General features: G+C 47.6%; 1 protein-coding gene across 10 annotated transcripts in view; it reads left to right on the forward strand.

Annotated features, from left to right (window-relative positions):
• The first annotated feature begins 236 nt into the window (after window positions 1–236).
• huwe1 (HECT, UBA and WWE domain containing E3 ubiquitin protein ligase 1) overlaps window positions 237–14,213 on the forward strand; it is a 283,531-nt gene continuing 269,554 nt past the window's right edge. For 4 of the 10 annotated variants that reach the window (XM_069929119.1, XM_069929121.1, XM_069929122.1 and 1 more), the window contains exons 1-2: window positions 252–338; window positions 3,452–3,559. The gene's annotated coding sequence lies outside the window, so the exon portion shown is untranslated. Of the gene's footprint in view, window positions 339–3,451; window positions 3,560–14,213 lie in introns of all 10 variants that reach the window. The other 6 variants (XM_069929123.1, XM_069929128.1, XM_069929124.1 and 3 more) reach the window with 3 other exon arrangements.

Here is a 14,213-nt window from a genome sequence, read left to right on the forward strand (position 1 = left end):
CGGCGTTGCCGTCGAATCCTGCGCTCCCCGGGAGGGCGCAGGCGCGGGGCCGGCGGCGTCTCCCGGATGGGGGCACGCATGGCCGGCCGTGGGGCGGGGCGGGCGCATGCCCCAGCCTGGGGGCGGGGGAAGGACGGGCAGCCGGGCGCGCGCTCGCTTGCTCGCCCCGCCGGCAGGGCGGCGACATCGCCGGCGCCTCGCTGCCTCCCCAGCCCCCACCTTCCCCCCGTCGCGCCTCAAGGCGCGAGCGCGGCGCGCGCCCCCTCGGCTGCTCTGTGGCCGGGCCGCGGCTGCCATCATCCGGGCACTGCGGCGGGAACATGGCCGACGTTGTTCAGGTGAGGGGACCGCGCTCTCTCTCTTCCCTCCCCCTTTGGAGCCCCTTCCCTCCTCCCGCCTCCCCGAATAAGGAGGGGGGAACGTCCAAGAAGGAAAGTTGAGGCAGGGAGGAGGCAGAAGGTCAGGAGAGCCCCTATTTTACGTGGTTAAAGTGACCTCCCTCCCCATCCCCCACCATTTTACTTCATGTCTTCCCCCCCTCCACCTCCCCATCATCATCATCCCACTCATCTCCTCGCAGCAGACGCCAAACACAGCCCTTCCTCTTCAAATCAATACATACGGTTCGTTATGAAGGTGGGAGAAGATTTAAATGCATTTTACTTGAAAATTTCAGGAGGGAGGCCCAGGGCCGCCATTTTAGGTTTTTCCCCCTCACTGTTTTTGATGGGGGGGTGGGTTAAAAGTTGTTGTGTGGTCAGAATCAGGCTCTTCTTCCCGCCCCCCCCTTTCTGGAGCCCGGGAAATGTATTTTTTTTAAAAAAACGCTTCCTTTTTTATTCAGGGAGATAGAATAGGATTTTTAATTCTCTCTTTCCACTCCCCCCCCCCTTCTCGATCGAGCTCGGGTCATTTAATTTTTTCCTTTATCTGTAAATGGTTGCTGCGATAAATAAGTGTGGAGGGGGGAGAGAGGGAAGGGACCAGTGGGGAGGGGAATGAAGGGATGGAGTAAGGGAGAGGGGAATGAAGGGATGGAGTAAGGGAGAGGGGAATGAAGGGATTGAGTAAGGGAGAGGGGAATGAAGGGATTGAGTAAGGGAGAGGGGAATGAAGGGATGGAGTGAGGGAAGGAGTGAGAGAGAGAGGGAAGGGATGGAGTGAGAGAGAGAGAGGGAAGGGATGGAGTGAGAGAGAGGGAAGGGATGGAGTGAGAGAGAGGGAATGGATGGAGTGAGAGAGAGGGAATGGATGGAGTGAGAGAGAGGGAATGGATGGAGTGAGAGAGAGGGAAGGGATGGAGTGAGAGAGAGGGAAGGAATGAAGTGAGAGAGGGAAGGGATGGAGTGAGAGAGAGGGAAGGGATGGAGTGAGAGAGAGGGAAGGGATGGAGTGAGAGAGAGGGAAGGGATGGAGTGAGAGAGAGGGAAGGGATGGAGTGAGAGAGAGGGAAGGGATGGAGTGAGAGAGAGGGAAGGGATGGAGAGAGAGGGAAGGGATGGAGTGAGAGAGAGGGAAGGGATGGAGTGAGGGAGAGGGAAGGGATGGAGTGAGGGAGAGGGAAGGGATGGAGTGAGAGAGAGGGAAGGGATGGAGTGAGAGAGAGGGAAGGGATGGAGTGAGAGAGAGGGAAGGGATGGAGTGAGAGAGAGGGAAGGGATGGAGTGAAAGAGGGAAGGGATGGAGTGAGAGAGAGGGAAGGGATGGAGTGAGAGAGAGGGAAGGGATGGAGAGAGAAGGGAGAGGGAAGGGATGGAGTGAGAGAGAGGGAAGGGATGGAGAGAGAAGGGAGAGGGAAGGGATGGAGAGAGAAGGGAGAGGGAAGAGATGGAGAGAGAAGGGAGAGGGAAGGGATGGAGTGAGAAGGGAGAGGGAAGGGATGGAGTGAGAGAAGGGAGAGGGAAGGAGAGAGGGAAGGGATGGAGAGAGAGGAGAGGGAAGGGATGGGTAGAGGGAAGGGATGGAGAGAGAGAAGGGAGAGGGAAGGGATGGAGTGAGAGAGAAGGGAGAGGGAAGTGATGGAGTGAGAGTGAGAGAAGGGAGAGGGAACGGATGGAGTGAGAGTGAGAGAAGGGAGAGGGAAGGAATGGAGTGAGAGAAGGGAGAGGGAAGGGATGGAGTGAGAGAAGGGAGAGGGAAGGGATGGAGAGAGAAGGGAGAGGGAAGGGATGGAGAGAAGGGAGAGGGAAGGGATGAAGGGAGAGGGAAGGGGGAGTGAGAGGAGAGGGAAGGGATGGAGTGAGAGGAGAGGGAAGGGATGGAGTGAGAGGAGAGGGAAGGGATGGAGTGAGAGGAGAGGGAAGGGATGGAGTGAGAGGAGAGGGAAGGGATGGAGTGAGAGGAGAGGGAAGGGATGGAGTGAGAGGAGAGGGAAGGGATGGAGTGAGAGGAGAGGAGAGGGAAGGGATGGAGTGAGAGAAGGGAGAGGGAAGGGATGGAGTGAGAGAAGGGAGAGGGAAGGGATGGAGTGAGAGAAGGGAGAGGGAAGGGATGGAGTGAGAGAAGGGAGAGGGAAGGGATGGAGAGAGAAGGGAGAGGGAAGGGATGGAGAGAAGGGAGAGGGAAGGGATGAAGGGAGAGGGAAGGGATGAAGGGAGAGGGAAGGGATGAAGGGAGAGGGAAGGGATGGAGTGAGAGGGAAGGGATGGAGTGAGAGGAGAGGGAAGGGATGGAGTGAGAGGAGAGGGAAGGGATGGAGTGAGAGGAGAGGGAAGGGATGGAGTGAGAGGAGAGGGAAGGGATGGAGTGAGAGGAGAGGGAAGGGATGGAGTGAGAGGAGAGGGAAGGGATGGAGTGAGAGGAGAGGGAAGGGATGGAGTGAGAGGAGAGGGAAGGGATGGAGTGAGAGGAGAGGGAAGGGATGGAGTGAGAGGAGAGGGAAGGGATGGAGTGAGAGGAGAGGGAAGGGATGGAGTGAGAGGAGAGGGAAGGGATGGAGTGAGAGGAGAGGGAAGGGATGGAGTGAGAGGAGAGGGAAGGGATGGAGTGAGAGGAGAGGGAAGGGATGGAGTGAGAGGAGAGGGAAGGGATGGAGTGAGAGGAGAGGGAAGGGATGGAGTGAGAGGAGAGGGAAGGGATGGAGTGAGAGAAGGGAGAGGGAAGGATGGAGTGAGAGAAGGGAGAGGGAAGAGATGGAGAGAGGGGGAGGGAAGGGTTAGAGAGGGAGGAGAGGGAAGGAATGGAAAGAGGGGGTAAAGGGAAGGAATGGAAAGAGGGTGTAGAGAGAGGGGAGCGAGAGAAGGCGTATGCGTGGTGGTAGTTGGTTATTGCAAGTGAAGCCTGAGGCCTGATGGTGGGACTGACTAAGCACCAAGGAGCTCTCACACACACAGCCTTCCCAGCCTTTCACTTCAACATCCTTCATGGAATTCAGGCTTCTGCTTTATTTTAAAACCTGTTCGACAATTATTATGTTTTAATTTCCTCCCCCTCGCCACCCTCTGTGCTTAAGATGGCTTTCAGAAGACTTTTAAAACAATATGGGAGGATGCCACAGAATTTTTAAGGAATGGTGTGCCTTTACTCTGAACTGCTGTTCCTTGTCAGAAATTCCATCCAGGTAATTTCACCTCCCCCTCCCTAATTTTCAGATTCTGGTTACTTGCAGCAAACGTAGCGGTTAAGAACTTAAATCTTGTTAGTTGCTTGCTTATTGAGGGTCTTTTTAAAAAAAAAAGTCATGTCTCTTCTGGGAGATGTTTCAAAAAGCTGATTTTTCCTCTTTGGGTGGTTTAAATCAGTTGGAATTTTGCATACAAAGAATTGAAATTTTGACGAAGCATTTGTGTAGGAGTAATTTTGAAAGCATAAGGGGTTAATTTTAAATGATTAGTCCAAAGCCATTGAACCCACTTTTTTCTGTAATGCAAGTTAATGTCCAATTTTAAGATAATTTAAGTATTTTTGATATTGGAAAAGGATGTAGATGTTAAGATTTACCCCCCCCATCTCCCCAATTATATTTTTTAAAATCCGCTAATTGCCTTCAGATTTTCAAGAGACTTTGGTTTTATTTCTGTAGCACTCTTGTGTTACAGATATTTAAGGTGAAAATTGGTCAGGTTTTAATGGTGCAAGCTTGCTTTTAATTGTGGGACTGTATATAAAGACAATTATTGTGGCCATTTTGGAAAGCATGGATCTTTGTTTTATGGATGTTTACTGATCTAAATATTACCAAGTGATAACAGCCTCATTCGATGTATTCAAGTCACAGAGTTTTGGAGGGTTATGGGGAACGTGGGTCATTTGAACTGAGTCCATGGCCAGATCAGCCATGGATCTGAAGTAAACCTTGAGAATCTGCAGACATTGTGGTTGAAGTTAAAACACAATGCTGGAGAAACTCAGCAGGTCAAACAGTGCAATTTGTAAAGCAAACATTTCGGGCTTGAGCCTTCATCAGGGTATGGAAAAATGTGCCCGAACATAATGGTGGAGGAGAGGGGCAGCGGGGAGGAGGGTGGCCTCACAGGCAGGAGGTAATAGGTGGACAGGGGAGGGAGGGCACACAGGCAAGCAGGGGGAGGGGGGGATGGCTCTGTAAATGGAAGGGAAAGGAGACAGAGGGATGGGGAAGGGAGGGAGAATAGGGAGTGGGCTAGCAGAAACTGGAGAAGTTGACATTGATGCCTTCTGGTTGGAGAGAGCCCAAATGGAAAATCAAATGTTGTTTATCCAATTTATAGGTCATCTTGGTGGGATAGTACATGAGGCCACAGACAGACATGTGGGAGTGAGGTGTGGAATTGAAAAGGTTGGTCATTGGTGCCGACTGAGCAAAAGTGCTCAGCGTGGATCTTATTTGAATGGCAGAACAGGCTCGATGGGCCATTTCTTGTATTCGAGCAATGAAGTCCTTTGTCATTTTTGTTGTTTTTACAACGATCTTAAACTTTCGACCCCTCAGCTTCCCAAAACATTAGAAGTTTTAAATATGAAGGGTGTGGGAGGTGAATTTCAATGGGGTCAAACCCATTTTCAGGTGTATGGTTTGACATTACCATCTCCATCTTCAACTGAACTGTCAAATCAAAGCCTGTGCTCTGCAGCACCCTCATTTCTGCTCATCCATGACTTCAGTGATTGGGAAATTACCAGTACTTGTGTTTCTGGCAGTTACAATTCACAAAGCCCAATCTTCTCTGTCATCATCTTGCAGTATCTTTTGGCCTGCTGATAGAACATTATAGCACAGTACAGAACCTTCAGCCCTTGATGTTGTGCCGACCTATATATTCCCACCAAAAAGTACTAAACACTTCCCACCTCTTTCATCCATGTGCCTGTCCTATCTCTGCCTCATCATCTCATAACCTGTATTAAGTCTCCTCTTATCCTCTGCTCAAAAGAAAAAAGTCCCGCTCTACTAATCTTGCCTCATTAGACTTATTTTCCAATGCAGGCAACACTCTGGTAAATCTTCTCTGCACCCTTTTCAGAGCTTCCACATCCTTCCTGTAATGAGGTGACCAGAACTGAATACAATACCCTGTGGTCTCACCAGAGATTTGTAGAGTTGCAACGTGACCTCGTGACTCTTGAACTTAATTCCCCGCCTAATAAAGCCCAACATCTCATAGCCCTTCTTAACCATCCTATCAACCTGTGGGCGACTTTGAGGGATGTGTGGATTTGGATCCCAAGGTCCCTCTGTTCCTCCACACTGTTAAGGATCCAACCATTAACCCTGTACTCAGCCACGGTTGACCTTCCAAAATGCCTCACACTTATCTGGATAGAACTTTAACTATCGTATCAATTGCTGTAAATGCTTTCACAGCAGCCCTTTGAGCCTGTGGCTTCTGCTTAGTGGAATGATGTTGTCAGTTGGTCAGATTGGAGCGTCGTCACTGCCATGGAGATTCCCTTTTGTGCTATGTGTTTCTCTCGATTTGGAAGGAGGAAATGACTGATCGTTCTCCCATGGGATGCTTGCATCACATTATCTGCAGCAGTTCAAGAGCATGACTCAGTCCTGTCTCAAGTTTGTCAAATGTTGGACTTGTCTGCAATGCTCTGCATTCCATGAGTCAGGAGTACTTGTTCTCCTAGGTGAAGAGCTGAACCATGTGATTCATTGATATTCTTGTTAAATTCAGGATTTAAGATTCCTTTATTGCCATGTAATAAGAAAGTTCCCCCCCCACCCTGCACCCCCCCAGAGTGGTCGAGTGTGTGTGGATTCCCCTCCAGTGCTCCCATAGCCATCCAGACTCCAGCCCCAGATCATCAGCAGATCTGAACCTCCGACACGATCAGGGACTCTTGGCACCTACTCACATCCTATAGTCTCCAGCCTGGTGTGAATCCCTCAACTGCAGTCTCCTGCGCAGGTTCCTCAACTTGAGTTGCAACAGCCCCACCGCCTGTGTGTTTGATTGGTATCGTCTTCAATAGCTGCAAGTCTGCAACAACGGAAAGTTGTTGTTTGGTCTTCAATCTTTTGAACTAAGGTGTTGATTTAAACAAAAAGAACAAGAGTGTATGCTTCTGGTTCATTGCATCAGGAAATTTGGACTTCTCTGCAGCAACATTTTAATTTGAAAGTCCCAGAGCATTTAAAAAAAAATGTAGTTGCAGTTTTAAAAAATGGGGCAGATAATTTGAAATACAAAAATGCGGGAGAAATTCAAGATGTCATGCAATGTACTTTATGTAGCAGAGATAAAGATGTAACCAACGTTTCGGGCCTGAGCCCGTTGTCAAGGTATGAGCAATAAGCAGGCAGGCACTTGAATAAAATGGGTGGGTGGGAGGAGCAGGGAGGGGATCACAAGCCCACAGGCAAGAGGTCATGGGTGGATATGGGAGGGTGGCTCAAAGAGGAAAAGAAGCTGTGAAGTGAAGGGAGAGGAAGGGATGGCTCTCTGAATGGAGAGGGAGGAAAGGAGATAGGTCCTTCCTCTGTCTTCCTTTAACAGAAACCAGTGAAGTCTATCTTTATGCCATCTGTCTGGAGAGTGCCCAGATGGAATATTGGGTGTTGCTCCTCCAATTTGTGGGTTGTGTTGGTTTGGCAGTGCATGAGTTCACGGACGGTCATGTTGGCTAATTTGTACAGATCAGTGCACCACAAAGAGTTGTGATGGTGACCAGTGAGGCTGTTTTCATTGAATGGGGATTTAAATTTAAAATTTAGACGTGCAACACGGTAACGGGCCCTTCTGGCACATGAGGCAATGCCGCCCAAATATCCCAAGTTCACTTACAACCCTCATATGTTTTGAAGGGTGTGAAGAAACTAGAGCACCCAGAGGAAACCCACATAGATCATGGAGAGAATGCACAAACTCAGCATGGGATTCGAACCTGGGTCGCTGTTGCTCTAACAGCATTTGTACTAGCCATTATGCTCACTGTGCTGTCCATGAATAAGGAATAAACGATGGTTCGGGTGTGACGGGGCTGTTGGGAATGCTATGGAAAGTATATTGACTGGGTGCTGCATCGTGGCTTGGTTTGGAGAGTCTCCAACCTTCTGCATTCCTGGCCACATAAAAGTGGCAAACCGACTCAAAGCAATCATGGACACTGACCTCTAGTCTGCTGAAGACATCTTCGTGAGATGCTGCCTCCTGAAGGTGGGCAACGTTTTAAAGGATCCTCATCACCCTGGTCACAATCTCTTCTTGCTGCACCCTTCAGGCAGAAGGATAGAAGTCTGAAGTTTGGTACATCTCAGGCCAAGAAATTTGCGTTCGTTGACAGGCTGTTAAATCTCACACTACCCTAATCTCAAACTGGCCCGGGTCCACCAAAAGATCTGTTTGCACAGTTGAAGCATAAAATTTTTGTTCCACCAGCTGTGAATATTAATCTATCTTTTAAGTAAGTGTTACCTTTTTCTGACTTTTGGTATATTGTGATCATTTATGCTGTGTACTTCATGTTTTACACATTTGTACCTATAGAAGTGGTCTGCATGGATTTTAGCAAGGCATTTGACAAGGTTTCCCATGAGAAACTCATCCAGAAATTCATGAGGCACAGAATCAGTGGAACTTCAGCTGTGTGGATAAAAAAAATTGGCTTGTAGGAAGAAAGCAGAGAGTAGTAGTGGATGGAAAGTATTCTGCCTGGAGGTCAGTGACTAGTGGAGGGTCCCTGGGACCTGTTCTGGGACCCCCCCCGCTCTCTTTTCAGAACATGCCCGTCCGATGAAGAAACAATTCATGTTGTCCTCATTTTAACATGACCCGCTGCATTCACTGACTAGAACCCTTCGATTCAGCTGGCATTGAGGCAGGGGAAGGAGGAGGGTCTATTGCCTATAAACCCATACAAGTATAGTCTGGTGTAGCGTTACAAAATTCTAGATTCAGAGCATGGGTGGCCAAACCTGATGAATGCAAGAGCCACATAAGATATTTGAGACCCTCAAGGCACGAAAAAATATTACATACACATTTTCACTCTTACATGCACATTTTGCTATAAAAAAAAATAAATAATTATTAAGAAATAATGTATAGGTTGAACCTCTTTAAGCCAGTGACCTGGATGAAGAGGCGGAAGGATGGGTCAGTAAGTTTGCGGATGACATGAAGGTTGGAGGATGGAGCAGAAGGTTGTTGGTTACAAGAAGATTATGGACAGGATGTAGAGTTGGGCAGAAAAGTGACAAATTGGAGTTCAATCCGGATAAGTGAAAGGTGATGCATTTTGGAAGGACAAACTGGTTATTTAAGATTGTGGATGAACAGAGGGACTTTGGGGTCCAAATCCATATATCCCTCAATGTCGCCATTGATAGAATAGTTAAAAAGGCCTATGGGATGCTAGGTTTCATTAATAGGGGGATTGAATTCAGTAAGACCACACAGAGTATTGTGTTCAGTTCTGGTCACCTCATTACATGAAGGATGTGGAAGCTGTGGAGAGGAGGCAGAAGAGATTCACCAGGATGTTTCCTGGATTGGGAAACAAGTCTTATGAGGCAAGGTTAGCAGAGCTGGGACTTTTCTCTTTGGCGCGTAGAAGGATGAGAGGAGACTTGATAGAGGTTGACAAGATTGAGAGGTGAAGATAGGGTGGACGGCCAGCACCTGTTTCCCAGGGCAGGATCAGCAAACACCAGAGGACATCTTCACAAAGTGAAGGGAGGGAAATTTAGGGGAGACATTTGGGGTAAGTTTTTTTTACAGAGAGTTGTGGGGGCCTTTAATGCCTTTCCGGGGATGGTGGTGGAGGCTGGAACATTGGGGGCATTTAAGAGACTCTTAAACAGACACATGGATGAAAGGAAAATAGAGGGTTATGGGGTAGGGAGGGTTTAGTACTTTTTTAAAGGAATATATGGGTCAGCACAACATTGAAGACTGAAGGGCCTGTACTGTATTGTACAGTGCTGTATTGTTCTTTGACCATTGTTGTTTGTCATCTATATCAATGATTTGGATGATAATGTGACAAATTGGATCAGCAAGTTTGCAGATGACACTAAGATTGGAGGCATTGTGGAAGCTTGCAGAGGGATCTGGACCAGCTGTAAAAATGGTCTGGCAGATGGAATTTAATGCAGACAAGATTGAGGTGTTGCATTTTGGAAGAACAAACCAAGAAAGGACATACACAGTAAACGGTCAGGCACTGAGGAGTGCGGTAGAACAGAAGGATCTGGCAATATATACACATAATTCCCTGAAAGTGGAAGGTTGTAAAGAGCGCTTTTGGCTTATTGGCCTTCATAAATCAAAGTATTGAGTACAGGAGTTGGGATGTTATGATAAGGTTGTACAAGACATTGGTGAGTATTGTGTACAGTTTTGATTGCCTGAGAAGATTTACCAGGATGTTGCTGGGACTTGAGGAACTGAGTTACAGGGAAAAGTTAAACAGGTTAGGACTTTATTCCCTGGAGAGTAGAAGAGTGAGGGGAGATTTGATAGAGGTATTTAAATATTGAGGTGAATAGACAGTAAATGTTGATAGGCTTTTTGTCCACAGAGGGTAGGTGAGATTCAAACTAGAAGGTATAGGTTCAGGGTGAAAGGGGAAGAGTTTAGGGGGAACTTCTTCACACAGAGAATGGTGGGAGTGTGGAATGAGCTGACGTGAATGCGGTCTTAATTTTAAATTTTAAGAAGAATGGAGGATAGAGACTGGATTCAGGTTAGTGGGGCGAGGCTGAAAAATAGTTTGGCATTAACTAGAAGGGCCAGAGGGCCTGTTTCTGTGCTGTAATGTATGGTTCTATGGAAATGAGTGACTGAAAACATTGCTGGAATAGGCAATGGAGGAATTGGGCATAATTAGGTCAACACATCCATGGAGGGAAGAGACAGGTTGTTGACCTTCCATCAGGACATTGAGCGCATTGTCTGGTCTCGGAAGGTCGGAAGGTGACGCCCAGTTACTTGAGCTGGTGCTGACTTTCACAGGGAGTGTTGTCAGAGGCCAGTGTGAGACTGGGCTTGGGAATCAGTGGTGGCCACTGGAAGCTCAGATGCCTTGCAGCTTGGTCTGGGGACCTGCTGTGCACCAGACTGCAAGAAAACGCAGAGGGTTGTGAATGCAGTTCATGGGGGGTGAGCCCTAAAGGTTGGATACCCTACCCTTAAGGTTAACCTCCAAGTTGAGTTGCTTGTGAAGAAGGCGAATGCAATGTTGGCATTCATTTCTAGAAGGATAACAAATAAAAACAGGGATGTGATGTTGAGAATAATAGGGGCACTGGTGAGACCACATGGAATACTATATACAGAGTTGGGCACTTTATTTGACATTTAGATGAACAGCACAGTGGCAGACCTTTTGGGCCTTGGCCCAATTGACACAGCCCTTGGTATGTTTTGGGTGGTCGGAGGGAACCCAGAGAGAAATTGTAAACTTCTTAGAGTGCGGGATTCAAACAGTGTTGTACTAACCATGTCTTGAGAAAAGACTTGCTGGCATTGGAGAGGGTTAAGGAAAGATTTACTGGAGAGAAATCAGGAATTAAAGGGTTAGCATATGAGGAATGTGTTGGCTCTTGGACTGTACTCTTTGGGAGTACAGAAGGATGGGCGGGGGGGGGGAGAACCTCAGAGAGATACTTTGAATGCTGAAAGGTTGGACAGAGTGGATGTGGCAAGGATGTTTCCCATGGCAGGGGAGTCTAGACAAGAGGGCACAACTTCAGGATAAAAGGACGTCAATTTAAAACAGAGACGTGGAAACATTTCTTTAGTCAGAGGGTTGTGAGTCTGTGGAACGTAGCCATAGGCGGCTGTGGAAGCAAGGTCTTTGGATGTATTTAAGGGAGAGATTGACAAGTATTTGATTTGCCAGAGTATCAAGGGTTAGGGGGAGAAAGTTGGGCTGAGTGGGAGGATGGATCAGCTCACAATTAGAATAATGGAGCAGACTCAATCGGCCTACTTCTGCTCCCAGGTCTTGTGAAGCCAATTTTCCTTCTATGCCTACTGCTGCCATGGGAAAGCTGCCAAGATCTGAAAGGACCCATCCAACCCTGGTTTTCTTTCTTGGTCTTCCCCCACCCCTTCTTTTGGTCAGAATGTGCACAAGCTTGAAAATACAAATCACTAGATTCAAGGTCAGTTTCTTTTTCTTCTGTTGTCTGTCTCTGAAACTGACCCCTCGTTGGTAAAAGATGATGGCCCTGCGCTGTTTTTACTATATACCAGGGGTGGCCATACCACGATTCGTGAGCCACATGTGGCTCTTTGACATAGGTTGCGGAATATGTTGGTTGATACAGGAATTGTCTGAGCTGGTGCTCCAGCTGTTCACCCATCTGAGCTCCTGACTCCCTGAAGGTGTACTTACCATCCGGTCCCGGCCACCTGCCTGCCCATCCAAGATCCCGACGCCCAAAATGATGCAGGCATTTACTGTGGTCAAAACTAGTACGTGTGTAATAGTTGACCCCTAAATTCTGGTCCAGAAAATTGAACTATTACACACATATTCAGTAAGTGTACTTTTTGATTATTGAAACTAGTACAAACTACACACATGAATAAATATTATTACATACATATTGAACCTCTATTATCCAGTGCTCTGTGGTCTGGCAACTCCCATGGTCCGGCACGTTTTGAATCTGCCGCCATTAGTGCAAACTCCTTATAAACAGTGCGGAACTCTAACTTTAGTCACGATCACTGTTGCTCTAAAGGTTGAACCTGCTGCTGACAGAACCAACTCCTTACAGACAGCGCGAGACTCAAACCCCGGTCCACTGGCACCGTAAAGGTTGAATCTGCTGCCATCAGTACAAGCTTCTGACAGTGTGGGGCTCAAACCCCGGTCCTTATTGCTGCGGCTGTAAAGGCGTGGCGCTTACCACTATACCAACTGGGATTTGATGGTGATACATTTGATCCTTTTGGCTCAGAAAATGGATCTGATCGAGGCACCTGCCTCACCTTTGAGAACGATTTTATGTGGTCTGGCAATGGCCAGGTCCTAACGTCACTGGCTTAAAGAGGTTCAACCTATACATTATTTCTTAATAATTATTTAAATTTTTTTAATAGCAAAATGTGCATGTAAGAGTGAAAATGTGTATGTAATATTTTTTCGTGCCTTGAGGGTCTCAAATATCTTATGTGGCTCTTGCATTCATCAGGTTTGGCCACCCATGCTCTGAATCTTGAATTTTGTAACGCTACACCAGACTATACTTGTATGGGTTTATAGGCAATAGACCCTCCTCCTTCCCCTGCCTCAATGCCAGCTGAATCGAAGGGTTCTGGACAGTGAATGCAGCGGGTCATGTTAAAATGAGGACAACATGAATTGTTTCTTCATCGGACGGGCATGTTCTGAAAAGAGGTGAAGGAGCAGTATTGCCCCAGTGACATCTGGAGGCCAGTGGTTGAGGTGGAAAAGTGACTTGGGGAGTTGCTGGAGGAATCTCAAAAAGAGAGGCGGGAGATGTCGAGTGATAGCAGCCAGGTGGGCATCGCGGAGGGATTAATCTAGGGTGGTGGTGTGGAAAGCAAAGACCAGGGGAGCCCTATCCATAAAAGGTACTCTACAAGATTGAGAGGCACAGATAATGTGGACAGCCAGTACCTTTTTCCCAGGGTGACAGTAGCAACTACCAGAGGACATCTGTATAAGGATGGGAGATGTCAGGGGTAAATTTTTCTTACATAGAGTAATGAGTGCCTGGAATTAAAATTTTTTAATTCAGACATAGAGCATGATAACAGGCCCTTTCGGCCCACGAGCCGGTGCCGCCTAATTATACCCAACTGACTTGCAACTCCCAGTACGATTTTGAATGTTTGGAGGAAACCCACGCAGACACCGGGAGAGCGAACAAACTCATTGGAGACAGCACCTGATTTGAACCAAGATCCTGGTCATTGTTGCTGTAACACAGTTGCACTAACCGCTACACTGACAGTGCCATCTGGCTACGTTAGCCATCCTGCCCGTGCATTGCCAAGGTGGGGTTGGAAGCTGGGACTCTTAGGCACATGGATGCAAGAAAAATAGAGCTTTTGTGGGTGTGAGGTAAGGAAGGTTCAGATTGTTGAGTAGGTTTATATGGGTCTGCACAATTTTGTGGGCTGAAGGGTCTATACTGTGCTGTAATATTCTTAAGGCATGAAATGTTGGGAATGGAACATGGATGGTTGGAAGAAAATAACCTTGGAAGCACTGGCATCAGTGTAGACACACAGTGGACATAGCTGGACAAATTGGAATGGATACACATGGGCAGGAAGTCTGAGGGAGGTGGCAACATCAGGAGTTGCTGGGCTTCTGATGGATGTCTGCTAACCTGTCCTGTCAAATGTAGGGGAAAGAGTCCTGGACCCTAAACTGAGAGCATGATCAAATGAGTCACAGAGGTGATGTGTTGGAGAGGAAGAAGGTGTATCAGCAAAGCATGAAGCCAGGATCAGAATTTATTGTCATGAACATGTCACAAAATTTGTTGTTCTGTGGCAGCATCACAGTGCAAACCACATTTAAAAATAAATATAAATAGTGTAAGAAAAAGGAAAAGACAAGGTGAGCAGGTGTCTGTGGGTCATTGATCATCTAGGAATCTGATGGCGGAGGGGAAGAAGCTGTCCTTGTGTTGTTGAGTGCTCGTCTTCAGGCTTCTGTACCTCTTACTTGATGGTAGCAGAGTGAAGAGGGCATGGCCTGGGTGGTGGGGGTCCTTGAGGATAGAGGGTGCCCCTTGTTGATGTCTCCAATGGATTGGAGACTGGTGTAGGCCGAGATAACAACCCCCTTGGAGTTTT

The sequence above is a fragment of the Narcine bancroftii genome, chromosome 3 (assembly GCF_036971445.1).
Source record: "Narcine bancroftii isolate sNarBan1 chromosome 3, sNarBan1.hap1, whole genome shotgun sequence".
Lineage (NCBI taxonomy): Eukaryota > Metazoa > Chordata > Chondrichthyes > Torpediniformes > Narcinidae > Narcine > Narcine bancroftii.